General features: G+C 44.9%; 1 protein-coding gene across 2 annotated transcripts in view; it reads right to left on the reverse strand.

Annotated features, from left to right (window-relative positions):
* BMP1 (bone morphogenetic protein 1) overlaps positions 1-23,252 on the reverse strand; it is a 138,539-nt gene that overhangs the window by 96,085 nt on the left and 19,202 nt on the right. The window lies entirely within an intron of this gene.

Genomic DNA, 23,252 nt, shown 5'->3' on the forward strand with positions numbered 1-23,252 from the left:
TGCCAATAAAATCAGAAGGGACGAATGCTCCATAAATAGGTTGTCTAGAGGAGTCCTTTGTTTGCCATGGTGATTCACCTCCCCCCCCCTCCCTTTGTCAAGCCATACCAAACTGAAGCGAAATGCATGGCTTTGAAAAGTTCAGGTGTCCCATGTTTTCCTGACAGTCAAAACACACCTTTCAAGTGTTTCCTCTTTCTAATGACAAATTGAACAATACTTTGCCAGTTACTGTACTAACAACTGGACAGCTGCAGAAACTTTCTGAGAAGAGAGAAGTACAGTCTGAAGACTCCTTAGATTGACAGAGGGAGAAGCAACTAGAGCCAGCAGTTTGGAGTTAGCAGAGCAATTTTAAAATGGAAAATAAAGATAGAGATTTTACAGCAGCGAAAGATATTAAGCGAATGGGCTGCCAAGAGGGAATTGTTTTAATCCAAACTAGATGTCCTTCTAAGAAATCCATTTTAGTCAAAGAATGTAAGCATCTCTGTGGCCAAAATCTTTTAATATTGCATATGAGTAGCTTGAAACAAAATCTTAAAGCCGCATCCTCATATGTGTAATTACACTAGAGCTCTGCTGATGTCAACTCTGGTGTGGAGATGAGCTGGGTAGCGAAATTTCCTGGGCCACAGTCTCCTTTAATGGAGAATGCCAGGATCTAACTTTCTTCTCTTCACAAAAGCAAAAGTTGTGAGTTGCTTTGAGGAATCTGATCAAAATGCAGAACTATTTGACTCTGGTCAAATAAGCTTTCATCCTCCTAACCATACTGCAGCCACAAGAAGGAATTAATGAAGTGAACCACCATAGAAATCTTGCAGAGCAGATTGCTTGGGGAAGTGAGCCAAGCTGTATGCAACAAGAAAACAATAACCACAAAGTGGGCAGTTACAGATGGGTAGCCGTGTTGGTCTGCCATAGTCGAAATAAAAAAATTCCTTCCTGTAGCACCTTAAAGACCAACTAAGTTAGTTCTTGGTATAAGCTTTCGTGTGCATGCACACTTCTTCAGATATACAAAGTGGGCAGTGATTAGACAAGGGGTCAGCAAACTTTTTCAGCAGGGGAGCCGGTCCACTGTCCCTCAGACCTTGGGGGGGGGGGCAGACTATAATTTTTTGGGGGGAATTCCTATGCCCCACAAAAAACACCAAGCAGGCCCCACAAATAACCCAGAGATGCATTTTAAACAAAAGGGCGCATTCTACTCATGTAAAAACACACTGATTCCCGGACCATCTGCGGGCCGGATTGAGAAGTTGATTGGGCCAGATCCGGCACTCGGGCCTTAGTTTGCCTATCCATGGATTAGACCAGCCTTCTGCAATCTGGCACCTTCTAGAGAATGTTGGACTACAAGTCCCATCAACCCTGGCCTGCAAGGCAAATGGTGAGTGATGACTGGAGCTGTAGTCCAACATCATCTGCAGGACACCAGTTGGAGAAGTCGGGGTTAGAGCTTGAGCAGGAAATTTAAGTCTGATTCCTACACTACCTAAGCAGAACCTGTTGCTGCCGTATATTCAAATACTGTAACATGGAATTCTTGTTGCTTTTTTGGTGGGCATCAAAAATGTGTTTTTGGATTGCACTTGACTCAGAGGTTTGAGTAGCTGCTTTTTGGTTTTAAAAGCCAGTTTTAGCCTCTCTTGGGAAGCTTACTGAATAGATGCCCAAGGTTATAAGAAACAAAGGTTAGAAGAAACAAAGATTATGCCCTAGATAAAACAAAATGACTACCATGGTTTCTTCCATCTGTCTGTCTGGTCATTTTAACTGTATCAAGTTTTGAAATTGTTTTGTGGGTCTTTGGACTACAATAAAGTTTTGATCTGATTGGATAGACTGAATAGATGCTGAGATATTATTCTTCCTGTTTATTATGAAATGGTATTGCATTATAATATTGCATATGCGTTTAGCTGCTTTTATCAGACACTGGTCCAGTCTGCACATTACAATAAACCATTGTTAATTGTTAATGGTTTATCATGAACCCACTGAGCTGGCTGTTTCACTCTTCCCCACCTGTGCTGGGAGGGACCAAACATGAGTGGACTTTACATCTTAACCAGTTTTTTCTTCCCCAACAAACCACAGACAGTAAGCCAAAAAGAACAAACCTTGGCTATGGACTGTGGTTTCTTGGGAGTGAAACAAGCTAGGATCCCTGTTTCAGATCTCTTACTTAAGCCAAGGATGGTGGTTTGCTTCACCAGAAGCCAGGAGGAGGAGGGCACAGCACAGCGGGATCAATTTGCCTGGGCACAGGAAGCAATGGTTTGCAGCTTATTGTTACATATGAGCCATATCACTCTGAGTGAGAGGAAGAAGTCAGTTCCAGGAAAGATAGCCATGTTTTGACCAGATCTGTGGGACTGCTTTCTGCTGGTGGTCCACTCATGGAGTTAAAACGATATGACAGCATGCCTTCCTATGTCATCTGGAATCTCAACATCAGCCATAAAGTTCAAGTAGCATGAGAAAAGGTCTTTAGGTATCCAAGAGAATTTTACTGGGATACAGAGGCTTCTTGCTTAGAATCCTACATCTATTGATAGCATTCCTAGATTCAACATCCTTGCCAGTTGGTTCTCAACACTTGCTGGCGGTGGGCTGATGGAGTTTTCATCCAGACAGGACCCTGTGAACTGGAGAGCCCTGCTTCTCCTCAGAGATGCCTTCCCTAGCAATGGCTCTTCCGGGTGGAAATTGCTGTGCGTCTGTTTGTACCACAACTGCCTTTTTCTTACTCTAAATTCCAAATCTGAAAAATGATGAATAGTGAGCTGCTGTGGTAGACAGCTTATCCTTGATGTCTGGGCTTTGTAAAACTCTGGATGTGCTGTGGCTTGTTTGCTTTTTGTGGACTGGGGTTTAGGTGTCAAACAGGCATCAGAGAATGTCTGAGGAAGCAGCCTGGGGAAAAGCGTGTGTGCATGTGTACGCACTAAAATATAGAGCAAGGTATGCATTAGCTCTAATAAAGTTTGCCACAGAGTCATGCTAACTCTTGAATTCAGGGGAATCCTTTCCTGACAAAAAGGCAAAGTCCAAAAACTACAAGGGATAACAGAAAAACCAAGATATCAAGGGCTACATGAACCCAGGTTTAACTTCCTGTGTGAACCTTCAAATGATCCTCAGTGGAATCTTTATGGGGCTTTTAGGGGGACTGAGCACTCCCATTTCCAAGATTTCTCTGGCACCACTTTGCATCTGCTTTTTAAGGCAACTTCTCTTAAGCCCCTCTTAGCATTGAAGTGCCAAATCAAGTAGCAAAAAAACAAGCAATTCCAGACTATGAGTCTTGCTAGTGTCAAACAAGAGAAAGTCATTTTTTTCATCTGCAAACTGGAGAAGGAATGTGGAGAGAGGTGGCCGCTGTGGGACATGATCAGTAAGTGGGAGGGAAGGTGTTTATTCCCTCGTGCACCCACTGATTGTCCCTTGCAAATCCCTCACAGGCCACCCCCCCATCCTACTCACTTCCTGGTTTGGAGGGGGGAAGGGACTTTTTAAGACAACCAGGGGAGAACTGGCAGATGAGGGAAGGATTAAGTATCTCCCTTGCATGTGACAATTCTTTGCAACCAATTTCCCCCTGCAGGGGTTCCTTTATAATGTTTAGTTCAGCTTTTAACTCTGTTGCAGCAATGCATCTCATAGCATTTTAATGGCTGACCATTTCATGGTTTCATCAGATGTATTGACCAGGCCTTTTGATGCAGCCCTCAAGGCATAGAGAAAGAAGCAGGACTAGAAAGGTAGAAAAGGGAAGGCAACAAGGTGGCAGGAGCGAGGTAGCCTGATGAGCAGGTTTGAGTATCAATGCTATGCCATGCTGAGCAAAGCCCACAAATAGTGCCTTTGAAATCTGGTAAAATGTTGCATGCAGTCTTCAAGAACTAAGAAGAGTCATCGTTCAGTGATGGACAGCTGGTGACCTCACAGCACCTTGGTTCCAGCACTATCTGGAGGCAGTACAGATCTGTAGCTAACTTCTTCTTTCTGTGCAAGCATGTCTTGGTTCTGTCAACCTGAAATTAAGTATCATTTATTTGAGCAAGGTCTTCAAAGGAGAACAAGAAAATCATTTCATAAACAGAAGACAGTGTGCAAATCAGTGCTTTTGCCAAGAAGCAATGCGAGGTCCATCTGTTGCAGGAAAGGTTAACCTCAAGCAAAGCAAAAGTGATGGAGAATGGGGACAACAGGAATGAAAAGCACAGCAGCTGAAAGGGATCTGCTCTGCCTTCTCATACAGCCTTGGTCTCCAGGCACAACAGGATCCCACGTGTGAGCCAAGTGGACCACCTCTTACTCATTGTTTTTCATGATCACAGGCCCAAATGAGTTGTGTTATGGAGTGTTAGGGGAGGGATAGTACCTCTGGTAGGAAACATGTCATGCTCCTTCTTTGGTCCACACTCTGCACTCAGCTCTCCCCTGTGGCTCCTAGAAGCTGTCAGCCTACAACAAAGGCCACACACTGGGAAATGGCTTTGACTGGCCGTCTAAACCAGGTGAGGGTAGCCAGTGGGTCTCAAATCCTCAGTGGGTTAGGGGCTTCCCCTGCACGCAAAAACAGGCTCTAGCGGATGGATCAGACAAGCCAATGGTTAAGAAGGTGGTTTCTGCATGTAATGTAGAGGGATGTGAGAGGCAGATCAGGCTCATCAATCTGGGAAGGTAACCCACCTAGGAGAAGGAAAATTCTGATCCTAAACTGCCTTATGGGACATCTTCAGGAGAAGAAAAGGTTAATACAAATCCAAAATGGAGTCCCTAAGAAGTCCCTAGGATGGCGTGTTGTATGTCTCTTTTCGGCAACTCCTGCAACCAAGCTGATGCCAAACGTCTTGCTCTGCTTTCCTTTGGACCCCATCAGTGAGGCCAAAGGGGGTCTTGAAGTCTGGGCAGCCCAGGTCCTCCATACACACTGCCCAGGCTTGCACCCCAGAGAGGTCACTTTGGTGCTGCTAGCACAGCAATTTGACTTCCCCCCTCCCTCTGGAGGCACACTCCATTGTCTCTCAAGACAGATGGATGCCAACAACATCACCTCCTGGTATGGAGGTGTGGGCTGTCATCAAACTCACTGGTGGAAAGGGTACACCCACGGTCACCATGCATATTCTGTGATGTTACCATTCTGGACTTGTCGGTGGCAGATCATGTCCCAACACCTTGACTGGCTTGACAAAGAAGGGTTTATATAGATAGCTCTCCTAAGCAAGAAGAAGAAAGATAGGGTGGATGTATCCAGCAAAGTTGTCCTGTTTGCACAAGAATTTGTTCCTGTGCCATGAGACTTCCTCGCCTCTCTCCAAATCTGCTCTGCACAGAATCTGTACAGGAATGGATTTTGCAGGTGGGTGAGTTGGAAAGGACAGGGGAAAGAAGTCTCATTTACAGGTGGAAATCCTTGCACTAAGGACTTGCACTTCTTTGGATATAACCCTAACATAACATTTTGGAAGTTCAATACTTTATAGACCCTTTATAAATCCCGACTAACCAACTGGTTGAGATTTCTGCATCTAGGACTTGGTTTCTGGTCTTGAGGGTGAAGACCACAACTGTGTTCTGCTAATCCAGGCAAATATGCTAGGTGATTATATAGAACAGCAAGGTCCCTATATCCTGTCTGAACCTTGCCATTTCCTGTCTTTGTATATTCAGATCATTTAGTTTTACAAGACGGAATTTATTTGGTACCATGTTCAGGAATGCAATGTGTAAATAAATGGATTAGCCTCAGAAGTTCTACTTTATCCTGTATTGGTTATTTGGCTGAAGTTATTAAAAAAGCATAGCAAATAATCACACAAGAGTCTTTAAAATAAGCTGATTTCACATTTAAACCTGAAAAGAATTCAAACAGTTGGTCCTTGAAGCTTGGCTGAGAATCATGCTTGATGCCAAAATAACTGCCCTGCCTGCCAGGCAATTATCAAAGGGAGATGCCTTTGGCCTGGGGAACTAGCAGCCCAGCACAAGATGGGGACAGGAAGCAGGTAGAGACACACATGCAAGGTGAGGAAAGGACTGAGGAGCAATGCCAGGCTCTGACAGTGGGCCAGACTGTAATGAAATTTGATGCAAATTACAGACCCCTTGCAAACATCACCAGCTAGCACCAGACACAAAAGTGAAAGGCCCCTTTGGGATTCCTGACTGGCCTTCTGCTCCACCAACTGTACTGTTTGCTTCAGCACAAAATTTTATTTAACCAGTCAGGAATCCGCTCTGCTTCTAACTGCTCTCCCACCAGACTCTGCTTTGCCTTATTAAAAACAAAACAAAGCCAGTTGTTTAGCCAAGTAACTCAGGAAACAGAGCACCAGCGCAGGCTGACCAGATGAAGCTTCTGGCCGGCCAAGTTTCCCACACCACCCTCCCCCGCGGGAAGAAGGGAGAGCACGTCTTGAGGAATAGCAGGGTCAAAGGCAGAACAAGGTCATTTTGTGCCTCTACTTCTTTAAGCTTTGCCCTGCCTCCAGGCAACTGAGTGGGAAAAAAGAACTCTGGCCATTTTAGGGGCCATTTTCATTCCCAGTGTTAAGTTGTGGGCGAACATATCGGACGACACAGCAATTCTTCAACAGCTCTTGTTTATTCAGAGGCCAGAATAGAACTGAACTGAAGAGCTCAGTCAGCCTGCTTATATAGAGCTCCAGAACAATGTAACTGTTGCGACTTTCTAAAACTATCCAATCACTGAACGTCATTTTCGATCCTTCATTTGCATACAAACTATCCAATCACTGAACGTCACTTTCGATCCTTCATTTGCATAACTATCTACAGTATCCCCCTGCTGGCCCAGGGTGAGAACTTCAGTACATAACACCCAGTGCTTTTTCAAACCTCATCACCTGCAATAAAGTGGTACAGTCATACCTCGGGATAAATACGCTTCAGGTTGAGCGCTTTCGGGTTGCGCTCCGCGGCGACCTGGAAGTAACGGAGCGTGTTACTTCCGGGTTTCGCCGCTTGCGCATGCGCAGACGGTCAAAATGATGTCACGCAAAACATGACCCACGCTGTCACGTCTTACGTTGTGTTCAGGATGTGAACGCGGCTCTGGAACGGATCCCGTTCGCATCCCAAGGTACCACTGTATCTTGGTTTTTGAACGTCTCAGAAGTCGAACATTTTGGCTTTCAAACGCTGAAAACCCGAAAGTAAATGCTTCAGTTTTCAAACGTGCCTTGGAAGTCGAATGGCTTCCACTGAGGTACCACTGTATTTTTCTCAATTTTCTCTTGCAGACCACACAACTTGTTAAATTTGCATTTAATATTGCTGAATTGTAGTATATATGTTTAAGAAACAATCATCTTTGGCTATAGTGATGTGTTTTTACGCATCTAAATGCAAAAAGGGGCATTCCGCATAGTAAGGAATTTTTATTTTGAAGACTTAAAAGAATTCTTTGGTGGAACGTGACATCAAGCACAAAACTAATGACTCACACATTTGCCTGGTGTGCTATCAGATTATACATTCCCTATTCAACAGATATAAAACAAGGGTGCCTATTTTTCTCTGCAAAATATTGAGGGAATGCTCACTACTGAGGGAGGGTATATTTGTACCACATTTGGTTTCTCCCTGGCCTGCCTTCTGGAGACAGGGGTCTGAGGGAGCTGCTGGAGCATTTCTGCTAATGAGTCACCAAGAAGCTGCTGTGTCAGAACCACAGGGAATTCTCTCTGAACCATAGGAAACCCAGGTTTGACCGACTTTTTCCAATGTCTGCAGGATAGCTTAATCCTCAACTGACGTTTCACTTTAAAAGAAAATTCTTGGAATGATGATGTAATCCCAGGATTGCAGTTTGTACAAACAAGACTTTTATTATGGCACCAACTGGTCTCTGGAGCACCGATTCTCAGATGGGGAAGGGCCTGTGACACACTTCAGTAAACATCAAAGTCCTTCCTTCCTTCTGGTCACCCTTTCAAGTTCCTCTGACAGGGGATTCAATGTCCAGCCACAAATGCAAAATCAATCTCCCTTCAGTCATTCAGAAAAGTGTGCTCAAGGAATCACAAGCAGTGTTTCTTAGAGCTCAGGGGTGGAATATGATCCCAGGGGGAGAAATTGTTTTCTCTAGTGAAGGATTTTTTTCTCCCTCACACTGTAATTTCAAAAGCCACTTCTAGAGCTCGAAGACTCTCAACAGGATGATACTGGGCTGCCTTCAAGATGGCCAAGGAAGAAGAGAGCAGGAAAGATGACGTAGGGTCTAAGAGAGGGCCTGGGGCATCTGGGGCCCTGCAGATGCTGCTGGACTCCAACTTTCCCCAGAAGAAGAATTTCTTACTTTTACCCCACCCATCTGGCCCGACCTCCCCAACCAGCATGGCCAGGGAGCCCAAGAGCAGGAGGGCCAGAAGTCTCCCCCTCCTTGATTTAAGAGGACTTGCTCTGACCCTGAGGCAGCAGACTGTGGGGTGAGGTTGGCAAGGGGAAGGCCAGCCGTCCAAACAGCAACACCTCCACCTCCTTTGACCAGAAACCATGAACACACACAGGAAGCTTGAAACAATGGGGGACTGATAAGCAAAAGAACCAAAAAGGGCACAACCTGGTAGAAACCTAGCCTTCATTGAACCTGATTATAATTATTCATTTATAGAACCACAGAATTAATTGAGAACTTGTGGCAGGGGCCTGCACCAGATCATCTTAATGCATCATGTGCCACCAATTAAAATGCCTCACCAATATCACCAAAAAGCAGGTAGTGCTGAAAATGTGAAATAATAATTCACCAAGGTAATCCAAGTTCTCTGCACAGAAAAACTTACAAACACTTGCTCATTGTGGGGAGAAGCAATGCCACTACAGACACAGACACACACACACACACACACACACACACACACACACACACACACTTTCTGGAAATCTTGCTTACCATTACCTGCCTCACACTGACTTTTGAGATTTCACCAGGCATTGCCCAAATACCCTATCTTCACAGCTATAGGGCTTTTACAGAAAATCAAAACTAAGATTCATAGGAAGTGGAATTCTGCATCCAGTATTAAATCCTGGGCCTGCCCTGTAAGATTAATGGAATATGCATCGTTCTGTGGCATACTGATTCACATCATTTCAGTTATTTCACAGGCCACAAGCAGGCAGTAGGAGAGGACAACATGTCTTTGGATAGTGGTGCCTTCTAGCTGAAGGATCTGCATAATGGAATACATCTAGGTGAGTCAAGCAAGTATGCCAGACAACAAACCACAGGCTGAAATTACAAAAAAAAGTCAAAATTATGTGCAGAAACAAGCAAAATTCTGCAACCTGTGTTGCAGATCACTCAGATTCAGATCACTCAAATATGAACAACTTACTCATTTACATAATTTATTTTGTGTTTTAGTAGTTACGGGGCTATGCATAGGAGCTATGCATAGCACTAAATCCCAGACCTGACCCCTGAAAATCTAATTCAGAATTCCCTCTGGTTTCTGATACTTCTGAAAACAGATCTATTTCTGACGTGGTGCTAGCGGTGGGCAGGAGCCCCGTATTGTGTCTCCCCTCGCCTCCTTCTCTTCTCCCTTTTTCTGCCATTCCCTTTCCTCTCCCTCCCCATCTTCATGGTATAAAGCTGCTCTTTTAGAAAAATAAACAGTGATCATATGGGAAAGTTGCACCAAATACAGCCTTCTTTGCTAATGCTTTTCCACCCTTTTAAAGACATTGTCAATCCTTTCTACCCCCGTTCCCTCCAGTGCTTGTGCAAAAGAGGAACATACATCCAGCCCTGAGAAAGGCTCAATAAATCTCCAAAGGGACATTAATCAAAATCAGCTTAGAAAATTTCCTATTACCTATCCACATATCCGCAAGGCAGGTATGATGCTGTCCTTGGTGTAATGGCATTATACAAAAATTGACTATTTTGTTACTGTTACTATTTACAGCTGGATGTTCATTGAAATAGTTTCTCTCCTGTTATTAAATGTTAAAATGTTCATGGTAAACAAGAAAAGCATACAATTGAAAGCTACAATTAATTTTGCTATGTCTGCAAATAAATAAATGTAAATGAATAATGTAAAGGTACTGAGTTTTATTTACAGCTGGCTTTTCACATGAAGGTTTTAGTGGCCATCACTGTAACTACAAGTGCCAGTTTGTATGTGTTTTTTGTCTGGGATGGTGACCTATGATTTACATCTAAATAAGTATCTGTTCAGACATCTGTTGGGTAACTAACACAGCCAGACAAAAGCATCACAGAAGCTCCCAAGGGACATGGAGGAGACAGTTTTTATGATCAAAAAAGTGAAAAACTCTTAAGTGAAGAAAGGAAGCGACCCTGGGCCAGCTTTGCAGATGAGGAAGCACTTCAGCACAGGAGATCTCACATTCTGTGTTCTGAGGCCAGATCTATGCTACTAGCAATTAAATTAGAGGCAATTTACTTGTCAGGCCTGGGAATTAGCCTGCACTGGTGCTGGACGGCCTCATTCCCTTTGTAGCAATCAGGCAGCAGCTAGCAACTGTTCCAAGGGCCATACAGCTGGTGCTGCCATATTTGCATTTTCATGAATGAAATTCAGAAGCCGCATCCCCTTGGATTCCTGCCAATATTAGCCAAATTATACTCCCCTCCCAGGGCCTTCGAAACATAGTACCTAGGGAGGAGCTCACAAAACATACGGGGTGAGGCCCCCTTTGTCCCCACTGCAATTCCTTCCCACCTCCCCATATGGCTGTGCAGAGCGTGAATAGACTTGTCCTTGTGGCAGTGTGGTCTAGTCCCTCTCCAAATGCTCTCCCCAGGTTTAGCCTCTGAGTTGCTCCCATGTAAGTCCTCCTAAAACCAAAACCACTTGGGAGCATCCGCTCTTGCCTCTGGATACCCCAGCCCCTAAAGGCAAGTACTGGTGAGATGTGTGTGGCCTACAATATGTCTTCGTGTGTATGTAGAGTCCCTTGCAATGTACATCTTACTCTGCGCCTTCCTCCAATTACAACAAGCCTTTCAACTAGCTGCAAATATAATTAGGATGCGACATCCATGCCTGTTCCAGGAAACATTTATTCCAGGGTGGGGGAGTCCTCGCTGAAGTTTGCTGCCCAGCAGAAAAAGTAATCCATGAGCTGCTTCAGTCATAGAATGATCAGCAGCAGTAATAGTTTAAAGTTGGAGATGAATACACAGCCAGACCTGGCATCTAGGTCTACAAAGAAATAAATTCCATGACAGAGTAGGGTGTGCAAACAGCCACATGCAAAGATCCCAAAAGAAGTGTGCTTCACATCTTGTGAAGTCTATCGCCACATAGCTAAATTTGAGGTTGGTAGTGGTCTGATGGCCAAACTGCCCGTGCTGCTTTACAAGTCCTCAGGATGCAAATCAGGGTTTTGTTTTTGTTTAACACTCACACCATTCCAATTTGAAGGGGGCTGGACCAGATGATCCTCAGGGTCCCTTCCAACTCTATAATTCTGTAACTGCGCTCCAGGCTCAGGGGTTTGGGCAGGTGTCAAAGAGATGGCAGTGCCATAGCACACAACTGTCCTTGCTGGGCATTCAAGATGAAATAACGAACAGGCCATTCTAAAACCTGCCCATTTTACAGGAGGGGAATCAATGCCAAAATGTTCAGGAGTTTCCAAAAGACTATTCATAGGGAGCCTATGGTTCGGCATGAATCCAAGCTTACTAGCCCCTAAATCCCCATTTTATCATCTGAAACACAGTAGATCTGTTTAGAAAAACTGTATTCTTGCCAGTTGCTTATCTGGCAATAATAATAATAATACAGCCACAGAATCAACAGATCAGCAGATCCAACATACTTCCCAAAGTTGTGAAGTTATGTCAAGAATGTTCCCTGCATACCCTCCCCCTCACAGCCCAGCTGCTCCCTATATAACAAAAACACATGCTGGTAGCTGTGAAGAATACACAAACAGAACTGCACGGAAGAAAATTTTGCCAATTCAATACAAAGAACAGGGACTTAACATCATCATGAGGAAGGCAAAGGCTCTAGGAGGAGCTAGACAACCTAGAGAGCCCAAACATCGAGAAAAAGACATGAGCGTTAAATGACAGCCAAACTTTCTTTTGCAAGAGTGAGCTTGCAGGGCAGCCGTTGAAGAAGGAGCAAAAAGGGTTTTCTTCTGTGTGTGTGTGTGTGTGTGTGTGTGTGTTTCTTTGCCTAGCGGCGCGCGCAGTTTGATCCATCTTTTAGATTTAGGGGAGCTAGTCTCAAACGTTTGTTGGGGGAGACCTAGGGTTTTTTTGTGGGGGGAGTTATTTTTCCTGTCTTCACGCTTTTTATGATGGAGGACCGCTGTAGCCACCCCCAACGACACGTTCTCAAGATGGAGGGGGAGGGAACAGCTGCAGTCGCCTGCGGTTCCTGCGCAATGTTTGCCATCTTGCCAAAGGTTGCAGGCAGCTTTACCTGCAGCAATTGCATGTTGATTGCCCTCTTAAAAGACAAAGTCCAGCAACTGAAGGAACGTGTAGCTACGCTCCAAAGAATTAGAGAGCTGGAGCTCTTCTTGGAAGCAACAGAGCACACCGTCTCCACCAAGGAGGAGACAGGGGACTCCCCTGAGAAGGACGCTAGTTCACCAACAAGGAAGCCAGATATATGGAGAAATGTGACTCAAAGAAGTAGGAGGCCCAGGGTTCGCTCTGATTGTTTAGAAATACACAATCGCTTTGAGGTCCTCTCCCCTAGCATGGAAGACGAAGAGCAGACTCCATTTAAGGATCTCTCCCTCATTACAGTCGATCAGGTATATGAAGACGAGCAGCAAAGTCAGTCCTCAGGGAATGTGCAGGCGACCTTGGAGCGGACAGCTCACGGAAGAACCCCGACCAAACCTAAGAGGAGGCGTGTAGTGGTGATAGGGGATTCCCTACTGAGGGGAACAGAAGCAGTGATCTGTGGGCCTGACAAGATGTCTCGGGAAGTGTGCTGTCTCCCCGGGGCTAAGATCCAAGATGTAACTGAACGACTGCAAGGAATCATAAAACCCACTGACAAATACCCCTTCCTCTTGGTTCATGTGGGAACCAATGACACTGCAAGCAATAGCCTCCAGAAGATCAAAAGAAACTACGAGGCTCTGGGCAGGAAATTGAAGCAATTAAATGCACAAATTGTCATCTCATCTGTCCTCCCAGTTGAACGACGTGGCCCAGGGAGAGAGGGGAAAATAGTGGAAGTGAACAGCTGGCTTCGCAAATGGTGTAAACAGGAACGGTTTGGATTCTTAGATCACGGACTGCAGTTTCTTGAAGATGGACTTCTGGCAAACGATGGGCTGCACCTCACAACGGTTGGGAGAAATGTTTTTGCCAAAAATCTCAGAAACCTCATCAGGAGGGCTTTAAACTGACTAATGTGGGGGAGGGAGACAGTGCTCCTGAAGGTAGGAGTCTATCAACTGATGAAGATGATCATCCAAATGTCATAGACCAAATGGAGCAAACAGCACGCAGACCTAGTGGTGGGAGGAAAAAATCCTTAAATAAGAGTCACGGGGGAATGATTAATGGACTTCAATGTCTGTACACTAATGCGCAAAGCATGGGAAATAAACAAGATGAGCTTGAGCTCTTGGTACAGCAAACTAAATATGACATAATAGGCATCACTGAAACCTGGTGGGATAAGTCCCACGATTGGAATGTAATAATGGGGGGATACAATCTATTTCAGAGAAACAGACCAGACAAGAAAGGAGGAGGAGTGGCGTTATATGTCAGGGATGTGTATACCTGTGAAGAGATCCAAGATTTAGAACCTCAAAGCCAAAGTGAGAGCATTTGGGTGAAAATTAAGGGAGAGAAGAATAACAGTGACCTCATTGTGGGAGTTTACTATAGATCCCCAAGCCAAACAGAGGACATAGATGATGCCTTCCTGGAACAGATGGCCAAGCATGCAAAAGGAAGGGAGATAGTAGTAATGGGGGACTTCAATTACCCGGATATTTGTTGGATGTCAAACTCAGCCAAGAGCATAAGGTCAAACAGATTCCTCACTGGCCTTGCAGACAACTTCATTGTCCAGAAAGTGGGAGAAGCAACAAGAGGAACAGCCATTTTAGATCTGGTCCTAACCAGTGTTGATGACCTGGTTAGTGGGGTAGAAGTGGAAGGATCATTAGGCGCGAGTGATCATGCTCTTCTGAAGTTTACTATACAGCGGAAAGGAGTAGCCAAGCATACTAGGACTCAATTTCTTGACTTTAAGAAAGCCGACTTCATAAAACTTAGGGAAGTGCTGGGTGAGATCCCATGGACAGTAATACTAAAAGGAAAGGGAGTTCATGATGGCTGGGAGTTTGTTAAGAGGGAGATACTAAAAGCACAACGTCAGGCAGTACCAATGAGACAGAAACATGGAAGGTGCCTAAAGAAGCCAGGGTGGCTATCTAAAGAACTTTTAACTGAGTTAAGATTAAAAAAGGATGTGTACAAAAAATGGAAAATGGGGGAAACCACCAAAGAGGAATTCAAACAAATAGCCAGCACGTGTAGACACAAAGTCAGAAAAGCTAAAGCACAGAATGAACTCAGGCTTGCTAGAGAGGTTAAAAGCAACAAAAAAGGCTTTTATGGGTATGTCCGTAGCAAAAGGAAGAACAAAGAAACAGTGGGGTCACTCAGAGGAGAAGATGGTGAAATGCAAACAGGGGACACAGAAAGAGCTGAACTCCTCAATGCCTTCTTTGCCTCAGTCTTCTCCAATAAAGAAAACAATGCCCGACCTGAAGAATTTGGAGCAAATGATTCAGCAAAGGAAACACAGCCCAGAATAACTAAGGAGATAGTACAAGAATACTTGGCTAGTTTAGATGTATTCAAGTCTCCAGGGCCAGATGAACTGCATCCAAGAGTATTAAAAGAACTGGCAGATGTGATCTCAGAACCACTGGCAGTCATCTTTGAGAATTCCTGGAGAACAGGCGAAGTCCCGGCAGACTGGAGGAGGGCAAATGTTGTCCCTATTTTCAAAAAGGGGAAAAGAGAGGACCCAAATAATTACCGCCCAGTCAGTCTGACATCAATACCAGGGAAGATTCTGGAGCAGATCATTAAGCAAACAGTCTGTGAGCACCTAGAAAGGAATGCTGTGATCACCAATAGTCAGCATGGATTTCTGAAAAATAAGTCATGTCAGACTAACCGGATCTCGTTTTTTGACAGAATTACAAGCCTGGTAGATGAAGGGAACGCAGTGGATGTAGCCTACCTTGATTTCAGCAAGGCATTTGACAAGGTGCCCCATGATATTCTTGTAAAGAAGCTGGTAAAATGCGGTCTTGACTATGCTACCACTCAGTGGATTTGTAACTGGCTGACTGACCGAACCCAAAGGGTGCTCATCAATGGTTCCTCTTCATCCTGGAGAAGAGTGACTAGTGGGGTGCCACAGGGTTCTGTCTTGGGCCCGGTCTTATTCAACATCTTTATCAACGACTTGGATGATGGACTCAAGGGCATCCTGATCAAATTTGCAGATGACACCAAATTGGGAGGGGTGGCTAACACCCCAGAGGACAGGATCACACTTCAAAATGACCTTGACAGATTAGAGAACTGGGCCAAAACAAACAAGATGAATTTTAACAGGGAGAAATGTAAAGTATTGCACTTGGGCAAAAAAAATGAGAGGCACAAATACAAGATGGGTGACACCTGGCTTGAGAGCAGTACATGTGAAAAGGATCTAGGAGTCTTGGTTGACCACAAACTTGACATGAGCCAACAGTGTGACGCGGCAGCTAAAAAAGCCAATGCAATTCTGGGCCTCATCAATAGGAGTATAGCATCAAGATCAAGGGAAGTAACAGTGCCGCTGTATTCTGCTCTGGTCAGACCTCACCTGGAGTACTGTGTCCAGTTCTGGGCACCACAGTTCAAGAAGGACACTGACAAACTGGAACGTGTCCAGAGGAGGGCAACCAAAATGGTCAAAGGCCTGGAAACGATGCCTTATGAGGAACGGCTAAGAGAGCTGGGCATGTTTAGCGTGGAGAAGAGGAGGTTAAGGGGTGATATGATAGCCATGTTCAGCCTTGGAGCTGTATCTCAGTGTCTGGGATGGACGATGAGGATGGAGATGCTCTTTCAGGTATACATTTAGGGCTTTAAAGGTCAATGCCAACATTTTGAGTTGTGCCAGGAAGCAATGTAGATCTTTTAGGACCGGTATTACAAGGACCTAATCTGAGCAGGATCACTGCCTGTTGTGAACAGCACATTCTAAGTGGTGGCTGAACAGAAGCTCTTCCAAGGCCTGCTTACCTGGCAACCTTATTTGCCTTTGGGCCAGCAAGGGGTGAGCCCTACCGACTATGATGCTTTCACTGGTGTGTGAAATGCAAATCCATATAGTTTCTTGGCCAATTAACGCTATGCAAATTGCTCAGGAAACATATCACTTATTGCACTTGCCTCCACAGACAGGTGTTGCCACCACATGATGATAAATCAGAACTATTTCCTATGGTTATTTCTTAGACGTTAGCTGGTGCATGACAAAACGCAGCTGTGAGAATCATCATAAAAAACAAGGTTACTCAAAGCAAAGTGGAAAGGGTTAGTTGGCTGTTCCAGCAGATTGACCCAGATTGTTTTTCAAGCCTTTATACTTCCTGCATTTAAACTCAGCAGATGTGGAATGAAAACCTACAAAACGAATGTGCAGGCATGTCTGCACCAGTTGTTAGATTTGATTCCACCTCAATGATTCAAATCATAGCACCCTAAGCCAGGCGCCTCTCCAAGTCACAGGGCAGGTGGGCCTCCATTGCTGTGCTGAGCTCTGGAGCAATGGCCCCGCAGCCAGATTCCACAGAGCTTTCCGTTCATTTCTCAGGATTCTGCCTGCTTCTGGCAAAGTGAAAAAGCACCAGAGCAGATACAGGCCCCATCTCTACTTTTCTCATCTGTCTGGGAAGGATTCCACTTTGGCTTTCCTCCTCTTCTCAGCCACTGGCAAAGCCTGGCACAGACAACTCCCGGTATTTAAAATAAAACACAGCCTGCAGCAATGCAGCACAGGAGGCAGTTTAAGTCCACAATACTGTGCAGAATGCAGTTCTCTAAATGCTGCAGAGGAAAGAAATGACAGCCTTGGAGAGTAGCAACCTGCTACAAGATCCCACCGTTGCCACCAGCCAGCCTGCTTCAGCTGCAAGACTAGAGTTATGATCCACAGAACTCACTGTGTAATAAGAGGGTGAAAATTCCAAAATGTGTTTGAGGGATGGGAGGGGGAATGAGCAGGAGGAACGAAACCTTCTATTAAAGGTCTCTTGGACAGCAGCACAGTCAGAGATTCCACGGCCCACTGTGGCCTGTTGCCTAGCAGCCGCCTCACGAACTCGTGAAGGGCTTTTTGCTCCTCTGTTGGATGCCTGATCTCTCCAGTGTTTGCACAAGCAGGCTCCAGTTCTTGGGATGTTTGCCTGGCAGCAGCCTTGGCTGCATGAAGAGACTCTGAGAATAGCAACAAGGCGAAGACACTCAAAGCTAAATTCTGGGAAGCCTCTGTCCACTCTCACAGCAAGATGCCAGATCACACACCCAGGGCCCTTCTTCAGTTAGGGATCTGATGCACTCACTGTGAGAGTCGTGTAGCAATAAGAAAAGCTGCAGCTCAAAATCTCACTGTGAACCCTTAGGCAAAACCATGCTCTCGGCCTCAGTTGCTCTATTTGAAAATATTTAATTGATACATAAACACGTTTATATATTGCCTTTTGGTTCTAAAAATGGACCCCAGAATGGTTTACAATGTTTGTTTACTTATTTCTTGTTATATCTTACCCATCTTCCATCCTAAGGTCCCAGAGTGGGTTATAAACTGAATATGGCCACAAACCCCACTATTGCCAGGGATCGTGCTGAGGAGGGCAGCACTGAAGAGGAATGGTGGGAGTCTCCCCTCCCCCTGCTCCTGATCAGGGTCCTGAATCTTCCCAGGAGCAGTGGGACAGTATAAATTTGGAACAGTGGTTTGCAGAGGGACATAGTTCAGAAGACAGATGTTGGGAAGAAATGAGTGGTGAACAGATAGGAGAAGAAGAACTAGGAGAGAGAGGGTTAACAGACTCTCTTTCGCTAGAAAGTGTACATCTGCTCAGCCCAAGGTCAGGAGGAGCAGATAAGGTGGCAGCAGAGAAAGCAAAGTGGTTGTGAGGTCAGACTGCAAGACATGGAAGTGACGGGGGGGGGAGTGGGTGGGATCCTTAATTGGGAGCACCTTCATTCCTAGAAATGGATTCTTTGTTCTCTCACTATGATCATTAAAATTTCTAACTGGTAAGAGATTCCTTTCACTTTGTTCTGCTTATCTACTGCCAAAGGGGGGGGGGGGGGAGGAAGCCAAGTCCCTGAAGCCTGACAACTATATATGTATTTTGGAAAGTGGTTTTGTTCTCAAAATCAGCGTTTCTCAAGCTTTTTCTGACCGTGGTCCCTTTCTGATCTTGTTTCTATCCTGTGTCGTCCCCCCCCCCCCCCCCGTCCTACTGGTAGAAAGGTAGCGGTTAAAATGTTTTGTTTGTAAATAGAACATGTTTTATTTTTTGTTTTTATAATTTCAATAAAATACAATTACATAAAAAATTATACTTTAAGTATTTCTTGATCAATGTGACCCTTGTGCTTGATGACCAGAAACAAGGTTTTTTTTTATCTGGTTCTCTTGCTATGAGAGATAACCCAAGATCACCTCTGTCCAGTTAAGGCGATTCCAGGTTAGGCTGAGTAAATAATTCACACAACTGAAACCTGATTCTACCAAATACAAAGTGGGAAATGCCATGAAAAACAATTTTGCTTTATCCAAAAGCTGTGGAAGCTTTTTAGATATTGTACTCTTTATCCAAAAATTATGTTTTTCTTGACTGAAAGTTACTTTGGCTCTGCAGCCCTGTGATCACTTCGCACAAAGAAACATCAGCCTCAGAAGCATTCATAGCAGATGGATCAACTACCCAGCCGGAATACCCACATCATCACAGTATTGAACTTCCACATCATTATAAAGCTGCTTCTCTGTTTTCTTCACTTCCCACTTGCCTCTGTGCCCCCCTAGTCTCATGCCATGGGCCCCCATTTATGTGATTTTCTCGTGTGGCCCCCATGGAATATCCTCAGAGCCCCCAGGGGACTGTATGGTCCCCAGCTGAGAAACGCTGCTCTATAGGTTCAGATGCCTCTCAAGATATCATTGGCAAATGAGACACAAGGGTTCCAAGGTAGGAATGGCGGATCAATGTTTGGATGCCGGGCACCATTTTGAATCAAGATGGCAAATCAAAACATGATTTTCGTGTGACTTCACCCATTTTATGACACAACATGGCCAAACTGTGCCGATTTACACACCTCTGAAGTTGTTGTTGCTGGATGTGGTGGCATATAGGTGGAAGAAATGGTGAGGCAACGGCAGAGTGAAAAGGAAAAAACTGTAGCAGTGGTCTAGCCATTATAAGTAAAAGCTACTGATCTAGGCAGAGTCGACATTTGGATTATCAGCCTTTAGGCTTAACATGCCAAAATTGGCACATGAGCTTTAGGAGCCCACAGACAGCCACTTCACCCTTTGCGCGATTGGTGAAGGTCAGACCAACAAACTCTTTTCAGAGTTTCTTCCACAGTTCTGGGGATTAAATGTGGCTTTAAGAAACAGGAAAGCAAATTAGGATTTTGACAAAGGAGCATTTCCCACAGATTCTTGGCACACAACAGCCCCCTCAAAAAAGTGCTGCACTTATTACCTTTCCCTACATGTGCCAAGTGGGATGAGAAGTGCTATACAGTGGTACCTTGGTTCTCAAACACCTTGGTACTCAAACAACTTGGAACCCAAACACTGCAAACCCGGAAGTAAGTGTTCCGGTTTGCGACCTTTCTTCGGAAGCTGAATGTGCTCCGTTTTGAGTGTTATGCTTCTGATTTGAGTGCCAAACTTCCATTTTGAGTGTTATGCTGAGGTCTGTCTGTTTTTGCTATTTACCGTATTTTTCGCTACATAAGGCGCACCTAGTTTTTAGAGGGGGAAATCAAGAAAAAAAAATTATTTCCCCCCCCCCAGCCCCAAAGAGCAGCGGACAGGCTGCGCAGAGCTTCCCAGAGCTTCTTGGGGCTGCCGGGGGAAGCCTGGGTTCCCCCCCCCAGCCCCAAAGAGCAAAGAAGCCAAGACAGCCAGCGGGATCCATCCCGCTGGCTGTCTTGGCTTCTGCCACAGCCGCGCGCAGCCTCTCTCGGCCGGATCCCGCTTGCTGTCTTGGATCCTGCTCGCTGTCTTGGCTTCTTTAGCTGTGCGCAGCCTCTCCGGCCGGGAAAGGCTGCGCGCGACTATGGAATTCCCCCACCTCCTGCAAAAGCCCACAGGAGCCGCGCACCCTTAAAGGAGCGCGCGGTTCCTGTTGGCTTTTCTACGAGGAGGCAGAAGGGACTAACTGGCCGTGTCAGTCCCTTCTCGCTCCTGGAGAAAAGCCCGCAAGAGCCGTGCGGAGCTTGCGTGCGGCTCTTGGGGGCTTTTCCTGCCTGCCTCCCCCCTGCAATTGCTCTATAAGATGCACACACATTTCCCCTTACTGTTTAGGAGGGGGAAAGTGTGTCTTATGGAGCACAAAATACGGTATTTTGCATTTTTGTTTTTGTGGCTTTTTTGTTTTCTTTTTGTGACTTTGTGGAAGCCAGTTCAGCTACTGACTGATTGATTGTGTGACTGCTGTACATTGTCTATTGCTTTCATTTTATGGATTAATGGTCTCATTAGATAGTAAAATTCATGTTAAATTGCTGTTTTAGGGGTTGTTTTTAAAAGTCTGGAACAGATTAATTCATTTTGCATTACTTTCTATGGGAAAGCACGTCTTGGTTTTGGAATGGACTCCCGGAACGGATTAAGTTTGAGAACCAAGGTACCACTGTACTTGGAAGACAGTCCAAGGAACCCTACATACCCATCAAGAATTATAAAGTCTTGTGGCTGAGGTAGTATTCAAGATGGAGACTTCATAGCTCATCTATACTTCAACTGCTCACCTGCACGCAGACTATTCACATGATCAGGTCAAGTATAGAGGACAAGAGTCTGCCAAACACTTATAAATGGCAGCATATGGCATTAAGCCCAGCATTAAGCTTGGAGGGGTTACTGTAAAAAAGCACTGGGGTAATAAAGAAAAATGCAGAAGAGTAACATGCATCTAGCAGACTGAATAAAACTTGTTCTCTCTCATTATTCAGGAATTAGGGAACATTTGATTAAACAAAGACTTGGAAGTACAGAATGCATCGTTAATAGTGCTGTTGCAGGATGCTATGAAGGTCAATGGGACAACTGGATCAGAAACAATTACACTACTTTGGGGAAGATGGACCATTTGGGGCTGGCTGTTAGGTGCCACTTTCAACTTCATTTTAACTCCAAATTCTGCCAGAATTTGAAAGTGAACAACTGTGTAAGTGACTGTTTGCATAAATGAAAAATGTTTATTCTTGTAAATAAATAAGTTTAACACGATAAACATCAAGGCAGATCTAAGAACAAGGAAGCGAACCCTGCATGGTTGGCAATACTTTTGATGGCTCAGACAGCAACCGCTGGGTCATTCCTTAATTGTTCTGTGGTTTCCTTTCAAGCATCCGGTATTCACTGCTGCTAGAACAGGAAACTGGGTTAGATGGGCCATTGGCCCAATCTGCTAGGTATTTTATTGAGGCAAGGGTCCAAAACAGTATTGGATAGTGGAGCTGCAAGCTGCCATCCTCTAGAATTTGCAAGGGGGCCCCCTCCACAACTTCATAGCCGAGAAAACAGCCTTGTGCACATAGAAACCAATACAAGATTATCCCAGAGCCCATATTTCCCACTCTCATTTGAAAGGCACAGTTTGGGGGGTGGGACCCAGATCCAGATCGGGGGAGCCACACTCTCCACGTCATGAGTGGCCAGTGCCTTATTTAGCTTATATGGGTTGCTGGTTCAGAGGATGATTTCTTGCCATTCCAGTCTCTTAGGATTATATCAGACTCTCTCTCTCTCTCTCTCTCTCTCTCTCTCTTCTGGCAGAAAATTTCCTGAAAATACCAATGATTCTATTTTTGAGCATGTTTCAAAGTGGCTGTATTGACAACAGTGTAGTCACCCAGAAGCACATAAGCACACTAGACCAACTCCAGCATCACATTTGGTGCTGTCCCAAATCCTTTCCAAAACATAACAGCAGGCGTACTTACTTATGAGTAAGAAAGTGATACTTAGATCATTGCAGCAGATTGATAGTTCGGACTCAGTGGTATGAAAAGAGTCAAAGACAGTTCAGCTCTTGGCCGGGGAGGGTGGGATACAAATAAATTATTATTATTATTATTATTATTATTATTATTATTATTATTATTACAGAGGTAAGTCTTGTCTAGGAAAAAACGCCAAAGTTGCAGAGTCCACAATCAGTAATGAGAATCTGAAGGCTACACAAGAGCTGTGAAGTTATTCCAATAAGTTTTCCCACCTACCTGCCAAGCTTTTAAGCACAGACAGGGAATGTGTAGCTACTCAGAAAAATTAGCTGCCTCTGCAGGAGCTTCTGACCTGAAGGCGGGTAGGACACATTTCTTATTTGGGTGCACTGCTTTTCCCTGGGAGACAATAACAGCCCTGTGTCTTCCTACTCTGTCACATCAGGCAGTGTCCCAGATCCCTCTCCATCTCCCAGCAGGGAAGCAGCCTCCGCAGTCTTTGACAGCCCTCTCTCTTCCACGGGAAGAGGAAGCCTATGGGACTCCTACTTCAACAGAGCCAGATCCATCTGGAGGGGGGGGGGGGGTTCCAGCAACTGTCAAAGTGACTCATGTTACTTTTCTGGGGGAAATCCCACGTGCAGGATCCTAGATTCCTCTTGAATTCTGCACATGGAATCTTTCCAGGAACAGCTAAGTGGATAACCAAATCCAACATTAAGCATTTACCGTATCATTTCTATAAACTACCTCATAAGCATCAGTTGTTTTACAAGAGACTCAACCCATAGCCTCCGATTCTGTTGGCCACACACTTACGACTAGTAATTATGTAGTCTTTATAGCCAAAAGGTGTAACTTATAATGAAAAAGCCTTTAACCCAGTCATGACAGTGACTCTACTGAACAGCATGTTCTGCTTTGGTCAGGTGACACTTTGCACAGTGCTTATTGGCCTCTGCAGTCC

Source organism: Podarcis pityusensis (assembly GCF_964106645.2).
Source record: "Podarcis pityusensis genome assembly, chromosome: 15".
In the NCBI taxonomy this organism is placed as follows: domain Eukaryota; kingdom Metazoa; phylum Chordata; class Lepidosauria; order Squamata; family Lacertidae; genus Podarcis; species Podarcis pityusensis.